The 22,774-nt window shown below is 37.6% G+C and overlaps 1 protein-coding gene and 1 pseudogene across 8 annotated transcripts in view; both read left to right on the top strand.

The window, feature by feature from the left end:
• Cd226 (CD226 molecule) overlaps positions 1 to 22,774 on the top strand; it is a 131,101-nt gene that overhangs the window by 64,885 nt on the left and 43,442 nt on the right. The window lies entirely within an intron of this gene.
• LOC127663583 (la-related protein 4-like) lies at positions 13,440 to 15,497 on the top strand (annotated as a pseudogene).

Below are 22,774 nucleotides of genomic sequence, written 5' to 3'. Positions count from 1 at the left end.
CCATTCTTTTTATTTGCAGCACACATGTGCATCAATATATTTAATGTTTATACATGAAGCTTCTAGAGTAATAGATTTCTATATGTCTTTTTTAAAAGGTTGTTATTATAATTTATCCTTATCCAAAAATATTTTACCTAGTAATCATAAGTGTATATATAATTTTATAAATATTTTATTGGTTGATTTAAGTATATTGAACACAATTAAATTTTAGGACTTGGTATTTCTTTATTTAGTTAGTAAATCAACCATCATAGATTTACTAATCGAAATAATTCATTTTATTTTTATTTAATGTGTGTGTGTGTGAGTGTGTGTGTGTGTGTGTTTGTATACCCATGCACAAGTGTTTGTGTATCCATGTATACATCTGTGTAGGTGAATATTGAAATCTGGAAACTTTTCTATTGCTCTTTATCATTTTGTTTGAGACAGGGTCTGTAGCTAAATTCAAATACCACAGTTTTGACTAGACTGTGGAGGTGGTCTGCCCCGGGATCTATTTGTCTCTGCTTCAACCCTTGCTGGGGTAATCTTGTCATGCTCTGTGTTTTAGAGGATGATGCCAATCCTCACACTTGTGTGCCAAGTACTTTATCCACTGATGCCATTTCCCAAGCTAAACATTTCAATATTTTTTTTAACCTGAATCCTTTATAAACTAAAATGTACACTGTGTACACATTTAAAATGCACACACAAATACACACATATGCATACATGCACATAGAGGATATTACCAGCCTATATCTTCATTATGTAATTCCCCACTCCAAATGATTTATGGATTTGAAGGAGATGCCTGGATATTTCATCTCCTGTATGTCCCCAGAACTAATAGAAGATGGCAGTAATGGTTTCTAAGTCTTGAGAGGACAGAGCTTCTGTAGACATTTGACAGTATGCCATTACCAGTTTGCCAGACGGAAGCCTTGTATCCATCAGGAACAGAAGACAGCTGACCTTAGGGTTTGCAATGCTGACCTTCTTGGCCTACAGCCATGCTCTTCTATGAGGCTGCATTCCTTTTGTATCCATAATTTGTCTCCTTTGTCATAACGAAGTTTAAATCGTGTAAACATCAGAGTAACCAAGAGCTGCACCTCCTCATGAATGATAACAATAACAGATATTTCTCTGTCTATGGAAAGAAAAACACAAAGATGAAGAGAAGGTGTGTATAGCTGTCCTACCACTGAGGGAAGAAGCAATCCTAGGCTTTCATGGTTCTGCCTCTGGGCAACTTTCTCACTGACCAGGAGCAAAGCATTATTTGTTCCAGTGATAGAAACTTTACTTCAATTTATTGTTCCTCACTTTCTCTCCCTTCCTCTTTCTTTCCTTCCTCTCTGCCGTTCTTTCCTTCCTCTCTCCTTTTTCTCTCTCCTGCTTGTCCCTTTTTCTTTATTCTTCCCCTCCTTCCCTTCTTCTCTCAATCCTTTCTTTTCTTCTCACCTGCTTTCTCTTTTATTATTCCCTCTCTTCCCCATTCTTCCATCTGACCCTTCCTTCCTCAGACCTTCCCTGGCTTTCTACCCACTAACTTCTTCCTTCCTTTTCCCTCCCTCCCTGCCTCCCTCCCTCCTTCCTTCCCTCCCTCCCTTTGTCCCTCCCCCTCCCCTCCCTCCATTCCTCCCTCCATCCCTCCCTCCCTCCCTCCATCCCTCCTTTCTTTCCTCTCTCCCTCCATTTTCTTGATAGAATATTTTGAGGTTGGAGATACAAATTAACATCTTACATGTTGACTATTCCTGTAGGCAGGAAATAATTCTTGCCTAAAAATTTTATGCATCTCCGAAGTTATTTTGTTTTTGGACAGAAAAAAAGAGAGTTAAAAAGCAGGTATTAACCTATTGCTAAGAACCCAGGTATCCCTCAGCAGAAGAATGGATGCAAAAATGTGGTATATATACACAATGGAGTACTATTCAGCCATTAGAAACAATGAATTCATGAAATTCTTAGGCAAAGGGATGGAACTAGAGAACATCATACTAAGTGAGGTAACCCAGTCTCAAAAGATCAATCATGGTATGCACTCACTAATAAGTGGATATTAACCTAGAAAACTGGAATATCCAAAACATAATCCACACATCAAATGAGGTACAAAGGAGGAGTGGCCCCTTGTTCTGGAAAGACTCAGTGTAGCAGTATAGGGCAAAACCAGAACAGGGAAGTGGCAAGGGGTGGGTGGGAGAACAGGGGGAGGAAAGGGGGCTTATGGGACTTTTGGGGAGTGGGGGGCCAGAAAAGGGGAAATCATTTGAAATGTAAATAAAATATATATTGTATAAAAAAGAAAATATTCTAAATAGAAATATGTTATAGAGCCATTTTCAAACATGTATGAAATAAGGTCTTATCTAGTAAATGCTGAGAGCATGATATAATAAATCTCTCAGGTCATAAAGTAAGTAAAGGGAATGGGTTTTAAAAGATATTGTTGTTTAACTTTTATAAATTACTGAAAATGTCCTTCATATGCCCAACATGACTTTTCTCAAAACAATTTCTATGTACATAAATTATAAACAATGTCAAAATCTGCCATCAGCTGGAACTGACAGTGTAATAGCAGGTATTGTTAATGTCCAGAAGCCCTGAACAGTTGCAAAATATTTTTTGACATGTAAATTGACAGATTAAAGAATAACAACTAGATTTTATTTCCATTAGCAAATATTATAATTGATGGGAGTTGACAACCATTGATTGTATGCTTTGACTTAATTCTTTTTTTTCAATTATTGTATGTAAAGATAAAATCTAAAGCTACTAGACAGCAAGCAAGGAGGATGATTTGTGTTTTCTCTGGTGTGATTTTATTATCTCAAGTCCTGAAGTAATTTGGTAAAAAAAAAAAAATCAATGTAGAGATTGAAGCAGGGAGACAGGTATAAGATGTGAGGAGGATTTAATTCATCTCAACTGTCAGGGTAAAGGTGATTTTGATACATGGTTTATAAACTGCCTCACATCCTCTTTTAGTTGTCATCCATTTCTTTCATAGGACAATGTTGCATAAATCCAAATGAGATTTTTAGGGATCTCAAGTTTACATGCGCATGCACGCACACACATACACACACACACACACACACACACACACACACACACACACACTGCCCTTATGGGTTTTCCTATGACTTCTGTCTACTTAAATTTATCTTCAGACAAGAGCCAACAATCACCTAAGTAATTTTAACTAATTGTCTAATTACCAGCAAATATGTGTGTGTGTGCTTTCTTGACATAAGTAAAGGATGAAGGAGGCAGAAATGTGAGTTATTTGCTAACAAAATGAAGCTTTGTATTGTTTGTGTATATTCTTGGAAGTGTTACGAAATAGTTACAGATTGACAGTACTGATTTTGAACCTCAATGCCAGAGGCTAGTGACAGAATGAAAGGTGTGCTTATAGCCATGGATCACAGTTACATTTGTTCTCTAATATCCTTCAGATTTTAATGAGTCATAAGAAAACATTTCAGATCACAACCAAAAAATATGAAATTCTTTTAATATTAGCAAGAGATGATGTATAGACTATTAGCATTTAAGCTGCACCTGTTAACATAAAAGGAATGAGAATAAAATAAATGACATCAGCTCACCAGACAATACAGAGACAAGACTGGAAAGAACTGTTTGCTGCTGTTGGTTGATGGGCTTGCTACAGTCGTGGTGCAATTTTTAATGAGGCCTCTTGGTGGAACCAAGTTTCATAGGAGGAATTAATTTTCACAATTAGAGCTGAGGAATGAGGGGGAACTAGGTCACATTGGGCAAAGTGAAATTTGCAGTTGATAGTGGGGGAATGCATGTAGAAGATTATAATCAGATGACAAGTTGGTATAGACAGTCTGACCCATGGATTAGTGTAGAGTGAGGCAGGTTAAATGAAATGCCACTTTGATTGATTCTGGATCTTCTGTCAAAGTCAAGGAAAGCCACTTGTGCCTCTCAAGCAAGGATGGTGAAATAACATTCTGGGAGAAGTAGGTTGTTCATATTTTTCTGTGTTTATCTTTTTCACTTCTGTTTACATTTATTCCTGTCTTCCTTTCTTTTTTCTCTTATGAATGAGATTATTTTTCAAATTTATTTTGTACCATGATGTGGAAAAATGTGCATGGTCTTGTGTACTGATTTTGTTTTGGTTTTATATGAATTACATTATTTTCTTAATTTCTTTTTTTTTTTTTTTGGTTTTTTCTTCTTTCTTTTTTTTGTTCTTTTTATTCCATATATTTTTTATTTACATTTCAAATGATTTCCCATTTTCTGGCTCCCCACTCCGTGAAAGTACCATAAGCCCTCTTCCCTCCCCCTGTTCCCCCATCCACCCCTTCCTGTTCCCTGTTGTGGTATTTCCCTACACTGCTTCCCTGAGCCTTTCTAGAACCAGGGGCTACTACTCCGTTCTTCTTGGACATCATTTTATATGTGGATTATGTGTTGAGTATTCCAAGTTTCTAGGCTAATATCCACTTATCAGCAATTGCATACCATGATTGATCTTTTGAAACTGAGTTACCTCACTTATTATGATGCTCTCATTCTGCATAGAGAGATGTGGTTATTCTTTGTGTATTGATTTTATACATTGCAACTTTAAAAAATTCATTTATTAATTTTAGCAGTTGAGGTATATTTGTGTGTGTGGTTAGGTACAGTCCTTAGGGTTTTATGTGTGTGTTATATTGTCATGTTGAAATATTTGTTTTACCCCTTCCTATTTGCTCACACCTACCTGCTATGGTGAGGATATCTAGAATTAACTTGAGTTCAGTGGTGAGAATGGCATTTTTTTTAAATATTTTATTTATTTATATTCCAGTTGTTGTCCCCAGTCAGTCCTCCCTCCCACAGTTCTTCATCCCATTCCTCATCCCTGTTGCCCCCGAGATAGTACTCCCCCTCTACCAGCCCTCCCTCTTCCCTGGGGAAGAATGGCATATTTTTGTTCTTGATCTTAAAAGGAAATGTTTTTAATTCTTTACTATGAGTGTCTGATGGCTTTTCCTATATGGCTTTTATTACATTCCTTCTATGCTTAACATGCTGAGAGGGTTTTGTAAAGCGTGAAAAGATGTTAACCCTTATCAAATGCCTTTTCTATGTCTATTGATATATGTGTGTGTGTCTGTGTGTGTGTGTGTGTATATATATATATATATATATATATATATATAGTGGTATATTGTTTGATTTTCATGCATTGAAATATTCTCATACCCCATTTAATTTTGGTATATAATCTTATCTATGTACTATATTAATTACATAATTAAATTTGCTAGTATTTTACTGAAAATTTCATCTATCTTATCTTCATTAGAGACATTGACTTATAGCCATCTTCCTTTGTGGATTGCTTATTTAAATATTATAGTAATGCTTTTGTCATAGAATTTGAAGTATTCCTTATATATTCAGAAAGTTGAAGAAGCATTGTCACTAATCCTACTTTAGATGTTTCATGTAGAAGAAGATGTGAAACTATCAGCTTCTGGGATTATTGGCAAGCCGCATGTACCAAATGAGCAAAGATGTGGCCTTGACAAGAAGAGAGGGGTGCTAGCAAAGAAAGAACCCCAGCTTCTGCCTGTGACTCCCTGGGTTTGCCTTTCATACCATTCTAGTTTCTCCTTTCCATGGACACATTGTTTCACCATGTACTGCAGTCTCCATAGAGTTTAGTCAGTACTGTCTGTCTTTATGCTCTGCCTACATTGTCCCAATATCCTTTCATGTCTTTGAACCTTATACATGTGGCTGTCTTTCATAACTTAAAATTACTATGATTCAGTGATGTAGTAACTGTATTTGTTTGTGTGGTTCAGATTCCTAGCAAATACCCTTGTTAGCTTTGGTTTTCATTAAAATTGAAAGAAACCAACCTCATTGGAGGTTTGTGACAATATTAAATACATATGTTTATTTATGTACTCCTTTGCTTTTAAAATAATGTTTAATACAAATAAATGCTATTTTTATTAATAAGTATTACATATTCATATTTAGTAAAAGGAATTAAAGAATATTATAAATTTATTTATTTTAAGAAATATGTATTAAATAAGCATATGTATATAGTATATATGTATATAGTAGAAATATTAAATATTATTATTAAAAGTATAGTTTGCTCACATCACATTTATTTTATTTTTTAACATTTATTTATTTTCTTTTTAATTTATTTTTTATTTTTTAAATTTTCTATATTCTTTTTTTTACATTCTGAATGCTTTCCCCTTTCCCGGTTCCCCCCTCCCCATCGGTCTCATAAGCCCTCTTCCCTCCATCCATTCCCCAATTACCCCTTCCCATTTCTCTGTCCTGGTACTCCCCTACAATGCTGGATTAAGTCTTTTCAGAACCAGGGCCCTCTCCTTCCTTCTTCTTGGATATCATTTGAAATGCTAATTGTGTCTTGAGAATTCAGAGCTTCTGGGCTAATTAATATCCACTTATCATTGATTGCATTCCATGTGTATTCTTTTGTGATTGGGTTACCTCACATAGGATGATATTTTCCAGATGCAACCATTTGCCTAAGAATTCCATGAGTTTATTGTTTTTAATGGCTGAGTAGTACTCCATTGTGTATATATACCACATTTTCTGTATCCATTCCTCCATTGAGGGCATCTGGGTTCTTTTCACTTTTTGGCTATTATAAAATAAGGCTGCTATGGACATAGTGGAGCATGTGTCCTTATTGCATGCCAGGGAATCCTCTGGGTATATGCCTAGGAGAGGTATACCAGGGTTCTCGGGAAGTGTCATGTCCAGTTTTCTAAAAAGGAAGTAAAAACATTCTATGATAAAATTGAAGATTTACCGGGGAAATATTGCCTTCACCAAAAGCCTCTCATATGCTCTCTTCATGGTGACAAGCCTCTGCTCCTATGCGTGACCCATTCAAGTCCTGGGCCATCAATTGCAACTGAGGATGTGCCTTCACCAATGGCCTTCCGTGGCCTCTCACTCTGCCAAGAGCCTCAGCTGCTCTTCATGACCCCTTCATGCCTTCAAAACCAGGACCATCTGGGTGACTCTTACACAGTACCAAGTCCAGCCACAGCACAAAATACAACTGTGGCTATCTCTGGAACACACTCTCTGTGCTCCCAGAAAACACTTTCAAGAAGATTTCATCTCAGTGATGATGGTCTCTTCTTAATCACTGCTAATTTCTTAGCTCCAGCTAACCAGCATCAATAGTCCCAGTAACACAAAGGTTTGCTTTAGTGGTTCTGGTATCTTGTTACTCACAGCTGATTCTTCAGCCCAGCTAACCAAAACCACAGAATCTTCACAATCAAAACATGGCCACTGTATGAGGTTTTAATCTTCCCTCTGAAATTTCACAAGCCAGGCCTCCATCTTTTGCACTGTTCTTAACATTGTCTTCCATGCTCCTACAGAACTTTCCACCGAGCTCTTTATATTCTAATGGCTTTTCTAGCTCAAAGTTCCAAAGTCCTTCCACAGTCCTTCCGAAAACATGGTCAGGTTGTCACAGGAATACCCCACTTCTGGTACCAATTTGTCTTAGTCAGGGTTTCTATTCCTGCACAAGAAGCAAGTTGGGAAGGAAAGGGTTTATTCAGCTTACACTTTCACGTTGCAGTTTATCACTAATGGAAGTCAGGACTGGAACTAAAGCAGGTCAGGAAGCAGGAGCTTATGCAGAAGCCATGGAGGGATGTTTCTTACTGGCTTGCTTCCCTTGGCTTGCTCAGCCTGCTCTCTTATAGAACCCAAGAGCACCAGCCCAAAGATGGTACCACCCACAAGGGGTCCTCCCCACTTGATCACTAATTGAGAAAATGCCCCACTACTGTATCTCATGGAGGCACTTCCCCAACTAAAGCTCCTTTCTCTGTGATAACTTCAGCCTGTGTCAAGTTGACACACAAAACTAGCCAGTACAAGGACAATCCTAGTTCATGCTATAGAGACCTAGTGATATCTCAGCCTGTACATGTTTTTGATCCATTGCAAAAAAAACCAGTGCATTCATGGCCTTGATATAATCTCCTACTAGATCTGTATTTCATGGGTAAACCTCCTTTCTTGGGCAACTTCTTAGGTATCTATAGAAAATACCTAAACAAATTTCTTTATCCCACTTAAAATTCTTTTTTCTCATATTTTCTTCTTCTACATTGTCTTATATATCAGACCTAAATGACTTAGGACAGTTGGATTATAGCTGTAGTTAGCAATCAGAGTTCTTCTTCCCCTCATTGTTGGTTAGTGAAGGGTTAACATTCAAGATATCCTAAAGAAGCAACAGAAGCTTAATTTTTTTATTGAATATTGTCTTCATTTACATTGCCAATGGTAAAACCTTTTCTGATTTCCTGCTTCTGTGAGGGTGCTCCCCCACCCACTCTGGCCTCCCCATCCTGGAATTCCCCTACACGGGAGCATTGAGACTTCACAGGACAAAGGACCTCTCCTCCCATGATGTCAGATAAGGCCATCCTCTGCTACACATATGGCTGGAGGCATGGTTCCCTCCATGTGTACCCCTTGGTTGATGGTTTAGTCCCTGTGAGTCCTGGGGCATCTGGGTGGCCGAAATCATTGTTCTTCCCATGGGAACAATGGGAATTTCAACTCCTCCAGACCACCCTCCAGCTCCTCCATTGGGGACCCACACCCAGTCCAATGGTTGGCTGCTAGCATCTGCCTCTGTATGTGTAAGGCTCTGGAAGAGCCCCTCTAGAGACAACCATGGCACTCTCCTTTTGATATACACTTCTTGTTGTCCATAGTAATGTTGGAGTTTGGTGACTATTCATAGAATGAATTCCAAGGTAGGGCAGTCTCTGGGTGGCCTTTCCTTCAGTCTCTGCCCCACACATTTTCTCCCTTATTGCTCCTGTTAGTATTTTGTTCCCTTTCTCAAAGGAACCAAGGTGCCCTCATTTAAGTCCTCCTTCTTCTTGAGTTTCCTGTGCTGAGTGAATTGTAACATTTGTTTTGAGCTTTTGGGCTAACATCTGCTTATTAGTGAGTACATACCATGTGTGTTCTTTTGGGATTAGGTTACTCGCTCTGGATGTCACTTTCTAGTTTCATCCATTTGCCTATGAATTTCATGAATTCATTGTTTTTAATAGCTGAATAGTACTCCGTTATGTATCTATATCACAGTTTCTGTATCCATTCCTCTGTTGAAGGACATTTGGGTTCTTTCTAGCTTCTGGCTATTATAAATAAGGCAGCTATGAATATAGTGGAGCATGTGTCCTTATTACATGTAGGAGCATCTTCTGTATCTGGGTCCTCAGGTCCTATGTCTAATTTTCTGAGGAATCACCAAACTGATTTTCAGAGTGCTTTTACCAGCTTGCAATCTTACAAACCATGGAGAAGTATGCCTCTTTTCCCACATCCTCTCCAGTATCTGCTGTCCCCTGAGTTTTTTATCTTAGACATTCTGACCAGTGTGAGGTGGAATCTCAATGTTACTTTGATTTGCCTTTTCCTGATTACTAAGGATGCTGAACATTTCTTTAGGTGCTTTAGAGCCATTCCAGTTTCCTTAGTTGAGAATACCCTGTTTAGCTCTGTACCCCATTTTAAAAATAGGGTTATTTGACTCTCTGGAGACTAACTTCTTGAGTTCTTTATATACATTGGATATTAGCCCTCTATTGGATGTAGGGTTAGTAAAGATCTTTTCCCAATTTATTGTCATTTTGTCCTATTGACAATGTCCTTTGCCTTACAGAAGCTTTGCAGTTTTATGAGGTCCCATTTGTTGATTCTTGTTCTTAGAGCATAAGCCATTGATGTTCTGTTCAGGAACATTTCCCTTGTGCCCATGTGTTCAAAGGTCTTCCCCACTTTCTCCTCTATAAGCTTCAGTGTGCCTGGTTTTATGTGTAGATCCTTGTTCCACTTGCACTTGAGCTTTGTACAAGGAGATAAGAATAGGTCAATTTGCATTTTTCTGCATGCAAACTTCCAATTGATCCAGCACCATTTGTGAAAAATGCTGTCTTTTTTCCTGGATGTCTTTAGCTCCTTTGTCAAATATCAAGTGACTGTACCTGTGTGGGTTCTTTTCTGGGTTTTCAATTCTATTCCATTGATCTTCCTGCCTGCCTGCATACGAATACCAAACAGTTTTTATCACTATTGCTCTGTAGTAGAGCTTGAGGTTAGGTATGGTGCTTACCCCAGGGTTTCTTTTGTCATAGAGAATACTTTCTGATATCCTTGGTTTTTTGATATTCCAGATGAATTTGAGAATTGCTTTTTCTAATCTATGAAGAAGTGATTTGGAATTTTGATGGGGAAATCATTGATTTGCATTGAATCTGTAGATTGCTTTCGGCAAGATGGCAGTTTTTACTATATTGATCCTGCCAATGCATGAACATGGGAGATCTTTCCATCTTCTGAGACCTTCGATTTCTTTCTCAGAGGCTTGAAGTTCTTATCTTACAGATCTTTCACTTGCTTTGTTAGGGTCACAACTAGGTATGAGATATTATTTGTGATTGTTGTGAAGGGTGTCATTTCCCTAATTTCTTTCTCATCTTGTTTATCCTTTGAGTAGAGGAAGGCTACTGATTTGCTTGAGTTAATTTTATATCCAGATATTTTGCTGAAGTTATTCATCAGCTTTAGGAGTTCTCTGGTAGAAGTCTCAGGATTGCTTAAATATACTATCATATCTTCTGCAAATAGTGATATTTTGACTTTTTCCTTTCCAATTTGTATGCCTTTGACGTCCTTTTGTTGCTTGATTGCTCTGGCTAGGACTTCAAGTACTATATTGAATAGATAGGAAGAGAGTGGGCAGCCTTGTCTGGTCCCCAATTTTAGTGGGATTGCTTTAAGTTTCTCTCCATTGAACTTGATGCTGGTTACTGGTTTGCAGTATATTGCTTTCACTGTGTTTATGTATGGGCCTTGGATTCCAGATCTCTACAAGACTTTTGTCATGAAGGGATGCTGGATTTTGTCAAAAGCCTTTTCATCAACTAATGAAATGACAATGTGGATTTTTTTCCTTGAATTTGTTTATGTAGTAGATTGCATTGATGGATTTCTGTATATCGAACCATCCCTGCATTCCTGGGAAGAAGCCTACCTGATTGTGGTGAATTATAGTTTGGATGCATTCTTGAATTAGGTTGCCCAGGATTTTGTTCAGTATTTTTTGCATCAATCTTCATGAGGGAGATTGGTCTGAAGTTCTCCTTCCTTGTTTGGTCTTTGTTTGCTTTATGTATAAGTGTTATTGTGGCTTCATAGAATGAGTTGGGTAGTGTTTTTTGAGTTTCTATTTGGTGGAATAGTTTGAAGAATATTGGTATTAACACTTGTTTGAAGATCTGATAGAATTCCCCACTAAACCCATCTGGTCCTGGGATTTACTTTTTGATGGCAGACTATTAATGATTGTTTCTATTTCCTCAGGACTTATGGGACTATTTTGATGGTTTATCTGATCCTGTTTTAAGAATGGCACCTGGTATGTATCTAGAGAGTTGTCCATTTCATCCAGATTTTCAAACTTTGCTGAGTATAATCTCATGTAGTAGGATCTGATGATTTTTTGAATTTCCAGTTTCTGTTGTTATGACTCCCTTTTCATTTCTGATTTTATTAATTTGGATACTGTTTCTGTGCCCTCTGGTTAGTCTTGCTAAGGGTTTATCTATCTTGTTGATTTTTTTCAAAGTACCAGCTCCTTGTTTTGTTGATTCTTTGTATATAGTTCTTTATGTTTCTGTTTGGTTAATTTTGGCCCTGATTTTGATGATTTCTTGCCATCTACTCCTCTTGGGTGTATTTGCTTCTTTTTGTTCCAGAGCTTTCACGTGCACTGTCAAGCTGTTAGTGTAAGCTCTCTCCATTCTCTTTTTGGAGGCACTCAGAACTGTGAGCTTTCCTCTTACCACTGCTTTCATTGTGTCCCATAAATTTTGGTATGATGTGTCTTCATTTTCAATAAATTCTAAAAAGTCTTTTCTTTCTTTCTTTATTTCTTCCTTGACCAAGCTATTGTTGAGAAGAGCATTGTTCAGAGTCCACATGTATGTGCATTTTCCATTGTTTTTGTTTGAGTTTAAGACCAGCTTTAGGACATGGTAATCTGATAAGGTGAATGGAATAATTTCAGTATTTCTGTTTCTGTTGAGGCCTGTTTTATAACCAAGCATATAGTCAGTTTTGGAGAAGGTACCATGAGGTGCTGAGAAGAAGGTATACTCTTTTGCTTTAGGGTGGAATGTTATTTAAATATATGTTAGATCCATTTGGTCCATAATTTCAGTTAGTTTCACTGTATCTCTGTTTAGCTTCTGATTCCATGATTTGTCCATTTTTGAGAGTGGGGTGTTGAAGTCTCCCATTATTATTATGTGGGGTGCAAAGCTCAAAAGCTTTATTAAAGTTTCTTTTATGAATGTGGGTGCCCTTGTGTTTGGAGCATAGATGTTCAGAATTGAGAGTTCATCTTGGTAGACTTTTCCTTTGACCAGTATGAAGTGCCCCTCCTTATCTTTTTTGACAACTTTTGGTTGAAAGTCAATTTCAACTAATATAAGAATGGCCACTCCAGGTTGTTTCTTGGGACCATTTGCTTGGAAAATTGTTTTCCAACCTCTGACTCTTAAATAATGACTGTCTTTGTCACTGAGGTGGGTCTCTTATATGCAGTAAAATGTTGGGTTCTGTTTATATATCCAGTCCATTAGTCTATGTCTTTTCATAGGGGAATTGAGACCATTCATATTAAGAGATATTAAGAAAAAGTTATTGTTGCTTACTGTTATCTTCTTAGTTAAAACTGAAATTCTGGTTGTGTAGCTATCTTCTATTGGGTTTGTTGAAAGATTACCTTATTGATTTTTCTATGGTTTCCTGCCTCGTGTTGGTATTTTCTACCCATTATACTTTGTAGAGCTGGATTTGTGGAAAGTTATTGTGTAAATTTGCTTTTGAGATGGAATGCCTTGTTTTCTTCTATGGTAATTGAAAGTTTTGCTGGGTATTGGAGTCTTGGCTGACATTTATGTTCTCTTATGGTCTGTTTGCCATCTGCCCAGGATCTTCTGGCTTTCATAGTCCCTGGTGAGAAGTCTGGTGTAATTCTGATATATCTGCCTTTGCATGTTACTTGACGTTTTTTTTTTTTTCTTACTGCTTTTAGTATTCTTTCTTGCCCAGTTTAAAATCATTTGTTGAGGTAGTACCATGCTGCTGCAATTACCTTAAACCATAAAGTCCATACAATAGGGCTTTTATGAATAAACTAAAAATGGGGGGAATTTTAGGATAAACTATAAGCTGCTAACCAAAGACATGAAGAGATCTGTGAAGTGGAGTCTTGGGTAGAACCTTATATACAGACATATTGACTGACAAATAGGGAAGTTACCTTGAGGCATATGGCTTTGGAGCAGGTGACATCTAAAGGCACTGGTTTAAATCCTAATGCCAAAGTGTGGCAAGAAATTCTTTCTGGAACTCTGGATGGCTCTCCTGTAACAGAATCCTCTTGGAATGAAACTGCAACCATATCCGGATCTCACCCTGAGGGCAATATAAAACTTTCAGAATATATGTGTAAGGAATATAAAGTAATGTATTCTCCATCTTGTGAAACCACAAGAATTACTGCAGACATTGAAGTGTCAGCTTATAGAATGCTCTTAGGACCGGAAGACCTGAGTTATCAACTACGTGATGTTTCTAGAGAAAGCATTTCAACAATTTCTGCAGAAGATTTAAAAGTATGTCTGAAGAAACAATTGGAATTCTGTTTCTCACAAGAAAAGCAAAGGACCTTTACTTGATCTCAAATAGATAATGATGATATCAACATGGATGATATAAAAAATTTGACTACAGATCCAGATTTAATTCTTGAAGTATTGAAATCTTCCCCCTATGGTACAAGTTGATGAGAAGGGAGAGAAGGTGAGTCCAAGCCATAAGCACTGTACTGTGATTCAGAGAAATTCCTGAGACAACACCTGTAGAGGAAGTGAAAGGTTTGTTTAAAAATGAAAACTGCCCCAAAGTGATAAGCTGTGAGTTTGCACACAACAGCAACTGGTATATCACTTTCCAGTCATACACAAATACACAGCAGGCTTTTAAATACTTAAGAGAAGAAGTTAAGACATTTCAGAACAAGTAAATAATGGCAAGGATAAAAGCCATCAATACATTTTTTTGCTAAGAATGGTTATCGATTAATGGATTGTAGTATGTATACTCAACCTCTTCAGACACCAACCCAATATCCCTCACCAGTCTTCATGCAGTCAGCGTATAATCCTCATCAGCAGTACTCAGTGTATAGTATAGTGCCTCAGCCATAGTCTTCAAGTCCTGCACCTTACTTTGAAACACCACTGGCTCCCTTTCCCAATGGTAGTTTTGTGAATGGCTTTAGTTCACCAGGATCTTATAAAACAAATGCTGCTGATATGAATATGGGCCAACCATTCCAAAAAAATCACATGAAGCCTCATTTAGGTCATCCAGTGGTTCAGAACACTCAACAGAGAGCTCTGTGTCATTATGGGATGGACCACTTAGCAGATCTAGTTCAAGGATCTTTCTTTCTGAATGACATAACACAACAGCAACAGGACATCAGGAACAAACTTATCTTCCAAGGAGGCTCCAATTTTACAGATGGAATAGAATGGAGACTTTGGAAGAGGCATGAGAATTCTTTTCAGAGGCTGAAGATGAAGAGATGATGACAGAATTCCAAAACCCTAGTCTGCAGCAACTGAAGCAAAGGCTCCAACACCAAAGTTTGGTTTACTAGCTACAAACTTTCCTCCTTTACCTGGAAGTTCATCAAGGAGGTGAGGATGTGAGACTTAGTTGTCTGGTTCCTGCAGAGGACAGACTTACAGACTGCACTTCTGGGCCACAGCTCAGCATAAGTCCTTGTCCTCCATGTACAGCTGAGCTTTCTGCATTAAGCACAACTCAGCAAGGATCAAATGGAGGATTCCATTGTTCCGAAGGATGTTCTCAATCCAGTAACTCTACCAGTGTCTTCTCCAACTACTATAAAGCCATCAAGGGCAAACACTGCTTCATCTTGAAGTAGTAACATAAATACACCTATGGATGTGGCAGTACAGAAACCTCAAAAGTTAAGCTATGCTGAAGTGTGCCAGAAGCCTCCTAAAGAGCCATTTCCAGTTCTTGTCCAGCCACTGCAGGAATGGTCCAATGTAGTATCTCCCACCAGAAATGAAGAGAACGGAGTTCCTGAGAAGCCTGTTGAGAAGCCACATGAGAAACCAGAAACAAGGGCTAGTAAGGATCATTCCAGCTTCTGAGGCAACACCATTCCCAGGGGAGCAGCTGGATAAATCAGGGAATAGAGACACCAGATCAGCCATAGGGCTACACCTCAGGGAGTGACTCGGCATAATGGGAAAGAGCAATACGTGCCACCCAGATCACCAAAGTAAAAACAAAACCATACAAAAACTACTCAGAAGCTTCTCTTCCCACTAAATTTGAGCATCTGTTGAACTGATTTGGAAGGGAGAAAGTAGCCAGGAAAGAATGGGAAGTATTTACTAAATATTTTGGATTTTTGGAATTGTGAGTAGGAAGAGCCCAAAATTCATCTCTAAATGATTTTCCAATGCTAGTAGATTCATATATATATATATGTATATATATATATATATATATGCATATAATTTTTCTATTTTTGTTTTTAATTTTAATTTTCAGGGATTTTCTGCCTGGAATCAATTTTGAGGGTTCAGATTTAGGTTGGAAGAGAAAACAAAAAAACATTATACATCCTTCAGTATAGGAGATGAGGGAGTGAGAGAAATTTTTTTGAAGAAACATTTCTGCAAAAATTAAAAATTACTTTCTTTAAACTGCTTAAAGTTTGGCTTGAAGAATGCTATCTCTGACTAAATGGCCTTGTGTCGCAAAGTAGATGAGTGGCTGGGGAGTCTATTCTGGGTCTGAGTGTACGCAAAGGGGATTTAAGCCAAATCTATTATCATGTTAGTAAATGATTTCAAAACTGAATGTTTTGAGTAGATTTTCTTTGGAAAAAGTAGTTTGGAATTTAGTTAGTTTGGTTTTTTTTGACATTACTAATACTGTATTGTATGCTCTGATTGTGTATGAAGCTGTGACTACCAATCAGTTTGATATTCTAGGAAAGAATGGAGATTATTCAAGGAAAAAAATGAAAATTCTGTTTTAGACCTGAATCTGGCTATGTCCAATAGATTTTAGAGGTTCAAACTGCCCTGTGACATTTTTCTTTTTAAATTTTTTTCTTAATTGCTTGTTAGTCTCTGTTCATTGACTGTTTGCCCCAAAAGCAAAATGACTATTTACTGAACTGTGTGTTTCTTATTACTTTGACCAGTTTAATCAAATCATATAACTGTTCTAAGCTGCATAATGGAATATTGAAAGATTTTATTCAGTTATAATTTTAGGCCCCAGTATTGTACTGACCTGCCAGTAATTTATTTGTATTGGTGTTAAAAAATGAAATAGTGCTTCTGGGTGAGGGGGCATAAATCTTCAACCTCGGCCTCCAGAGGCATGGCAGGTGGGTCTCAGTTCTTGTCCATCCAGGTCACTACCTCTCAGTAACTAGTCTCTGTCTAAAAAAACAAAAAGGAAAAGAAACAGGAAACCATGTAAGTGACATTTTAAATGGTCTAAAAGAAAAGTTCAAACATTAACTTGGGGAACTTTATTGTTTACAATGTTTATCATCTTTCTTTTGCCTACTCCAAAAGTACAATTTAGCATTCGCAGACTAAAATAGCAAATCAAGATTTTTTTTTTTTGAGACAGGGTTTCTCTGTATAGCCCTGGCTGTCCTGGAACTCACTTTGTAGACCAGGTTGCCCTCGAACTCAGAAATCCTCCTGCCTCTGCCTCCCATGTGCTGGGAGTAAAGGTGTGTGACATCACCACCCAGCAAGAATTTTTTTTTTAAATAAAATGAAAAAGTGGTTTAAGAAAATAAATGCATAATTTCTCAGTGAATAAAGTTGTAGCTGTCATACATTAAATAGGCAAAGTTACATGCCCGTATTTGGAAACAGCTCAAATATGAAAAACCAAGGAAATACACAATTACCAGTTCTATTTAAAACTGTGACTCAAACGTTTAGTAAAACAAAATAACATGTATAATATAAAAATGAAAAAGAAATAAACTAATTCTGTAATATCAATAGATGCTACAATTGCAGATGTGAACTGATTTCCTCTTTATAGTTTTAAAAGGTTTGAAGTTTGAAGGGTTACCTTTCTAGTTTGAAGGGTTACCTTTCAGATTCTTTATTTTTTTTATTTCATTCGATATATTTTTTATTTACATTTCAAATGATTTCCCCTTTTCTGGTCCCCCAATCCCCGAAAGTCCCATAAGCCCCCTTCCCTCCCCCTATTCTCCCACCTAAATGTTTGAGTCACAGTTTTAAATAGAACTGGTAATAGTGTATTTCCTTGTTTTACTGTGTTTAGAATGTATATGCCCTCCACCTGACATACTCCCACCTCTCCCACCTCCCTAGGTTTCCCTTTGTTGGGGCCTCTGTTGAGCCTTTACCTGACCAAGGACCATTCCTCCCACTGATACCCAACAAGGCCTTCCTCTGCCACATTTTTGGCTGGAACCATGTGTGCCCCTTGGTTGATGGTTCAGTCCCTGGGACTCTTGGAGCATCTGGGTGGCTGAAATCATTGTTCTTCCCATGGAGCTGTAAACCCCTTCAGCTCCTCTGGACCACCCACCAGCTCCTACATTGGGGATCCCATGCCCAGTCCAATAGTTGGTTGCTGGCATCTGCCTCTGTATTTGTAAGGCTCTTGCAGGGCCCCTCAGGAGAAAACCATGGCATGCTCCTTTTGGCATACACTTCTTGTCTTAAGCACAAGCAGTATGACAGCTCCTTATAGAGATGTTTATAAAACAGTGTAAGGCATTAACATGAACCCAAATGTACAGATACCTTTGCATTCATGGGAAATCCATCTTCCAACATTGCTTATTCTATATAGATTGGTGTATACTTGCTTGGTCTATCAGTAGAATGTTGGTGTTCATTGTATACTAAAGACAACAGAATATGCATTTGACTAGTGTTATGATAAAGATAACAAGATTCTAAGATAACAAATTGTTTATGTCTGTCCCTTGCAAGAACTTGTACGTTCTTCAGTTTTGTAAACTGCTGCAACCGTGTAGAGTAAATATTCATAGGTTTTGAAATGAAAAAAATATGAAAAACTATGTTGCATTAATCTGTTTTAAGTCAGACCATTTTTACAGTTTTATTTAGGGTTGTGGTTTATTTTTCTTCTTAGGGATAGTTTACAATAGCAAGAACTGTCCCTTATATTAGTGAATTATGTATGTACAAATTGAAACTGTAAATTGTGAACACTGGAAAGCACCATTGTGACATAAACATCAGAGTAATATATTTAAAATGGATGTAAATGGAAGTTAAAATTACATTACTGTGAAATTTACCTTCCAAGTGTCAGAGATTTGTGTTAGTGGGTAATTCCTAAGATCTTTGAAAACACTGCACGATCTGTGTAACCCAGGATTATTATTTCTTTGTAACTTATTATTCAGCTTCATGAGCACTTTCAATTTGGCAGATTGATAACATGGTATAATATATTTACTTAGATGGAAACAATCATTTCTAAATACTTTTTAAAAAATATCTCTTAGATGAATCATACAATAAAACTGCCTGTACTAAAATTAAGGAGAACTTTAGGTCCTTTAAAAAGTATTAATAATTGTTAGCTACATCTATGATGAAAGTGTTTATTCTGGTTTACTTAAAAATGATAAAAAGGTGTTAACATATTTTTTAAATTTTTTTTAAAATTTTAAAACCATCATTTAATGTTTCAGAAAAAATGTCTTAGGAGAGATCTTTTTCCCAGTGAAATACTGTGGATGATCAGCCTGTGGCTCTCGACCCCTTTTGTTGTTGAGCAACCTTCCCATAGTATATCAGATATCCTGCATATCAGATATTTATAGTATGATTCATAACAGTAGCAAAATTACAGTTACAATTTAGCAATACAAATAAAAATTAGAACTTACCACAGCTATATTAAAGGGTCTCCACATTAGGAAGGTTGAGAAGCACTGCCCCACATCTTAACAGTTAGAGGCAGTAGAGAGCTGCTCTCCAGGGACAAAGGTACTGTCAGGATAGGACAGCATAGGACATGTGTGATAAGATGCTTTCTAATGAAATCCACCAGCCAAAATATGGGAACAGGTTGACTATCACAGTCAGCATGGAGATATCAGACATGCAGGGTCATTATTCTGTGAATGGCCCATTCTCCAAAAATGCCAATGAAAGTCTAGATTCTGTTTTTAATGAAATTCAGAACTTCTTCACACTGCACACATTTTATTGATTGTAGAGATTTTCCTGAATGTTTATCAGTACCATCAGAGAAAAAGCTGAGATTATCCAGGGAGACACTTAAACCAAATCCAGTACAGATGCCAACATCAAAATGCAAATCATCATGTGAGAATTGCCCTTCTTGTGAATGAATTTTTTTAAGATCTCAGTGTTAATAAAGAAAAGCATTGCATTTCCTTTTATACTTTTTCTTTCTTCAAGTGTGAAAAGGATATCCAGAAAGTTGATGAGGGTTGCAGTAGTCAGGACCTATATGCTTAAGAGGACATGTGATCTTGTGTTTATTTTTTTTTAACTTTTTATTTTCAATATTCTTTGTTTACATTCAAAATGATTTTTTCTTTCCCAGTTCCCCCTTCCCCATAAGTTCCCTAAGCCTTCTTCCCTCCACCCATTCTCCTATCACTCTCCTCCTACTTTTCTGTCCTGGTACTCCCCTACAATGCTGGAACAAACATTTTCAGCACCAGGGACCTCTGTTTCCTCCTTCTTGGGATGTGAATTTGATATGTGAATTGTGTCTTGGATATTCAGAGTTTCTGAGCTAATATCCACTTATCAGTGACTGTATTCCAAGTGGGTTCTTTTGTGATTGGGTTGCCTCACATAGCATGATATTTCCCAGATCCAACAATTTGCCTAAGAATTTCATGAATTCATTGTTTTTAATTGCTGAGTAGTATTCCATTGTGTAAATATACCACATTTTCTGTATCCATTCCTCCATTGAGGGACATCTGGGTTCTTTCCAGCTTCTGGCTATTATAAATAGGGCTTCTATGAACATAGTGGAGCATGGGTCCTTATTGCATGCCGGGGAAACCTCTGGGTATATGCCCAGAAGTGGTATAGCAGGGTCCTCTGGAAGTGTTATGCCCAGTTTTCTGAGGAACCGCCAGACTGATTTCTAGAGTGGTTGTACTAACTTGCATTCCCATCAGCAGTGGAGGAGTGTTCCTCTTTCTCCACATCCTCGCCAACAATTACTGTCTCCTGAGTTTTTAATCTTAGCCATTCGGATGGGTATAAGGTGAAATCTCAGGTTTGTTTGGATTTGCATTTCCCTAAAGACTAATTATGTTGAACATTTTATAAGGTGCTTCTCAGCCATTCAAAGTTCTTCAGGTGAAAATTTTTTGTTTAGCTCTGTACCCCATTTTTAATAGGGTTATTTGGCTCTCTGGAGTCTAGCTTCTTGAGTTCTTTGTATATATTGGATATTAGCCCTCTCTCAGATGTAGGGTTGGTGAAGATCCTTTCCCAATCTGTTGGTTGCCGTTTTGTCTGCTTGACCATGTCCTTTGCCTTACAAAAACTTTTGTAATTTTATGAGGTTCTATTTGATGATTCTTGATCTTAGAGCATCAGCTATTGGTGTTCTATTCAGGAACTTTTCCCCTGTGCTCATATCCTCAAAGGTCTTCCCCAGTTTCCTTTCTATTAGTTTTAGTGTGTTTGGTTTTATGTGGAAGTCCTTAATCCACTTGGAGTTGAGCTTAGTACAAGGAGATTAAAATGGATCAATTCGTATTCTTCTGCTAGCTGACCTCCAGTTGAGGCAGCATCATTTGTTGAAAAGGCTATCTTTTTTCCACTGGATGTTTTCATCTCCTTTGTCAAAGATCAAGTGACCATAGGTGTGTGGGTTCATTTCTGGGTCTTCAATCCTATTCCATTGATCTACCTGCCTGTTATTGTACTATTACCATGCGGTTTTTAATTATTGCTTTTATTCACTATTTTATTGCAGTTATTCACTATTGCTCTGTAGTACTGCTTGAGGTCCGGGATACTGATTCCCCCAAAAGTTCTTTTGTTGTTGAGAATAGTTTTAGCTATCCTGGGTTTTTTTGTTATTCCAGATTAATTTGAGAATTGCTCTTTCTAACTCTATGCAGAACTGAGTTGGGATTTTGATGAGGCTTGCATTGCAGGTCAGGCACTTCCCTGGCTGAGCTGCTGGAGCCAACATGGTGGCTGGCGACCTCAGATGGTGGGGCTCTGTCTAACTGTGGGACCCACTGCAGGTCAGATGCTCCCCACAGGGTGCCTTTCCAGGCAACTGTAGAACTGCCCAGCTCCCTGAAGTGGTAAAGTGTTAACATCTTATGAATGCAGTGAATTAATAGAATAAACATTTTGCAAAAAAAAAAAAAAATTCTTTCTTTGTTTAGTGCATTTGGTGTTTTGATTATTATGTGACAGGACAAATTTCTGCTCTGGTCCAATCTGTTTGGAGTTCTGTAGGCTTCTTGTACATTCATGGGCATCACTTTCTTTAGGTTAGGGAAGTTTTCATCTATAATTTTGTTGAAGATATTTACTTGGCCTTTAAGATGTAAATCCTTGCTTTCTTCTATGCCTATAATCCTTAGGTTTGGTCATCTCATTGCGTTCTGGATTTCCTGGATGTTTTGTCTTACAAGCTTTTTGCATTTTGCATTTTATTTTGACTGTTGACTCAATGTTTTCTATGGAATCTTCAGTATACAAGATTCTTTCTTCTATCTCTTCTATTCTGTTGTTGATGCTTGCATATATGACTCCTGAATTCTTTCCAAGGTTTTCTATCTCCAGTAAAGTCTTCCTTTGTGGTTTCTTTATTGTTTCTATTTCCATTTTTAGATCCTGGATAATTTTGTTTATTTCCTTCAGTTGTTTGTTTTTTTTTTCCTGAAATTATTTAAGGAATGTTTGTGTTTCCTCTTTAAGGGCTTCTACCTGTTGACACATGTTCTCCTGTTTTTGTTTTTGTTTTTTTTTTTAGGGATTTTTGTGATTCCTCTTTAAGGGTTTCTGCATGTTGACCCATGTTCTCCCATAATTCCCTATGGGGTTTTTGTATTGCCTCATTAAGGACTTCTACCTGTTGACTCATTTTCTCCCGTATTTCTTTAAGGGAGTTATTTATGTCCTTCTGGAAGTCCTCCATTAGCAATAAGAGATGTGATTTTACATCTAGCTTTTCCTTTTCTGATGTGATGGAGTATCCAGGATTTGCTGCTGTGGGAGAACAGGGTTCTGATGGTTGCCATGTTGCTTTGGTTTCTGTTGGTAATGATCTTGCATTTGTCTTTGGCCTCGCTATCTCTGGTGTTAGCTGGTCTTGCTGTCTCTATCTTCTCTGTTTTTCAGGCCTGTGTTTCTGCACTCCTGGGATTCCTTTTCTATCCAGTGCCCTGTAAACAGCTGGTTCTCCAGGAAGTATCAGGTGATGGGGTCTCCCTTGTGGCAGACTTGGCAAGGGTTGAATGCCCTGCAGGCTGCTATTTCTCAAATGT

Source organism: Apodemus sylvaticus, chromosome 13, assembly GCF_947179515.1.
Source record: "Apodemus sylvaticus chromosome 13, mApoSyl1.1, whole genome shotgun sequence".
In the NCBI taxonomy this organism is placed as follows: Eukaryota; Metazoa; Chordata; class Mammalia; order Rodentia; family Muridae; genus Apodemus; species Apodemus sylvaticus.
The sequence above is the reverse complement of the archived record's forward strand: the minus strand, read 5'-3'. Positions and strand labels throughout refer to the sequence as shown.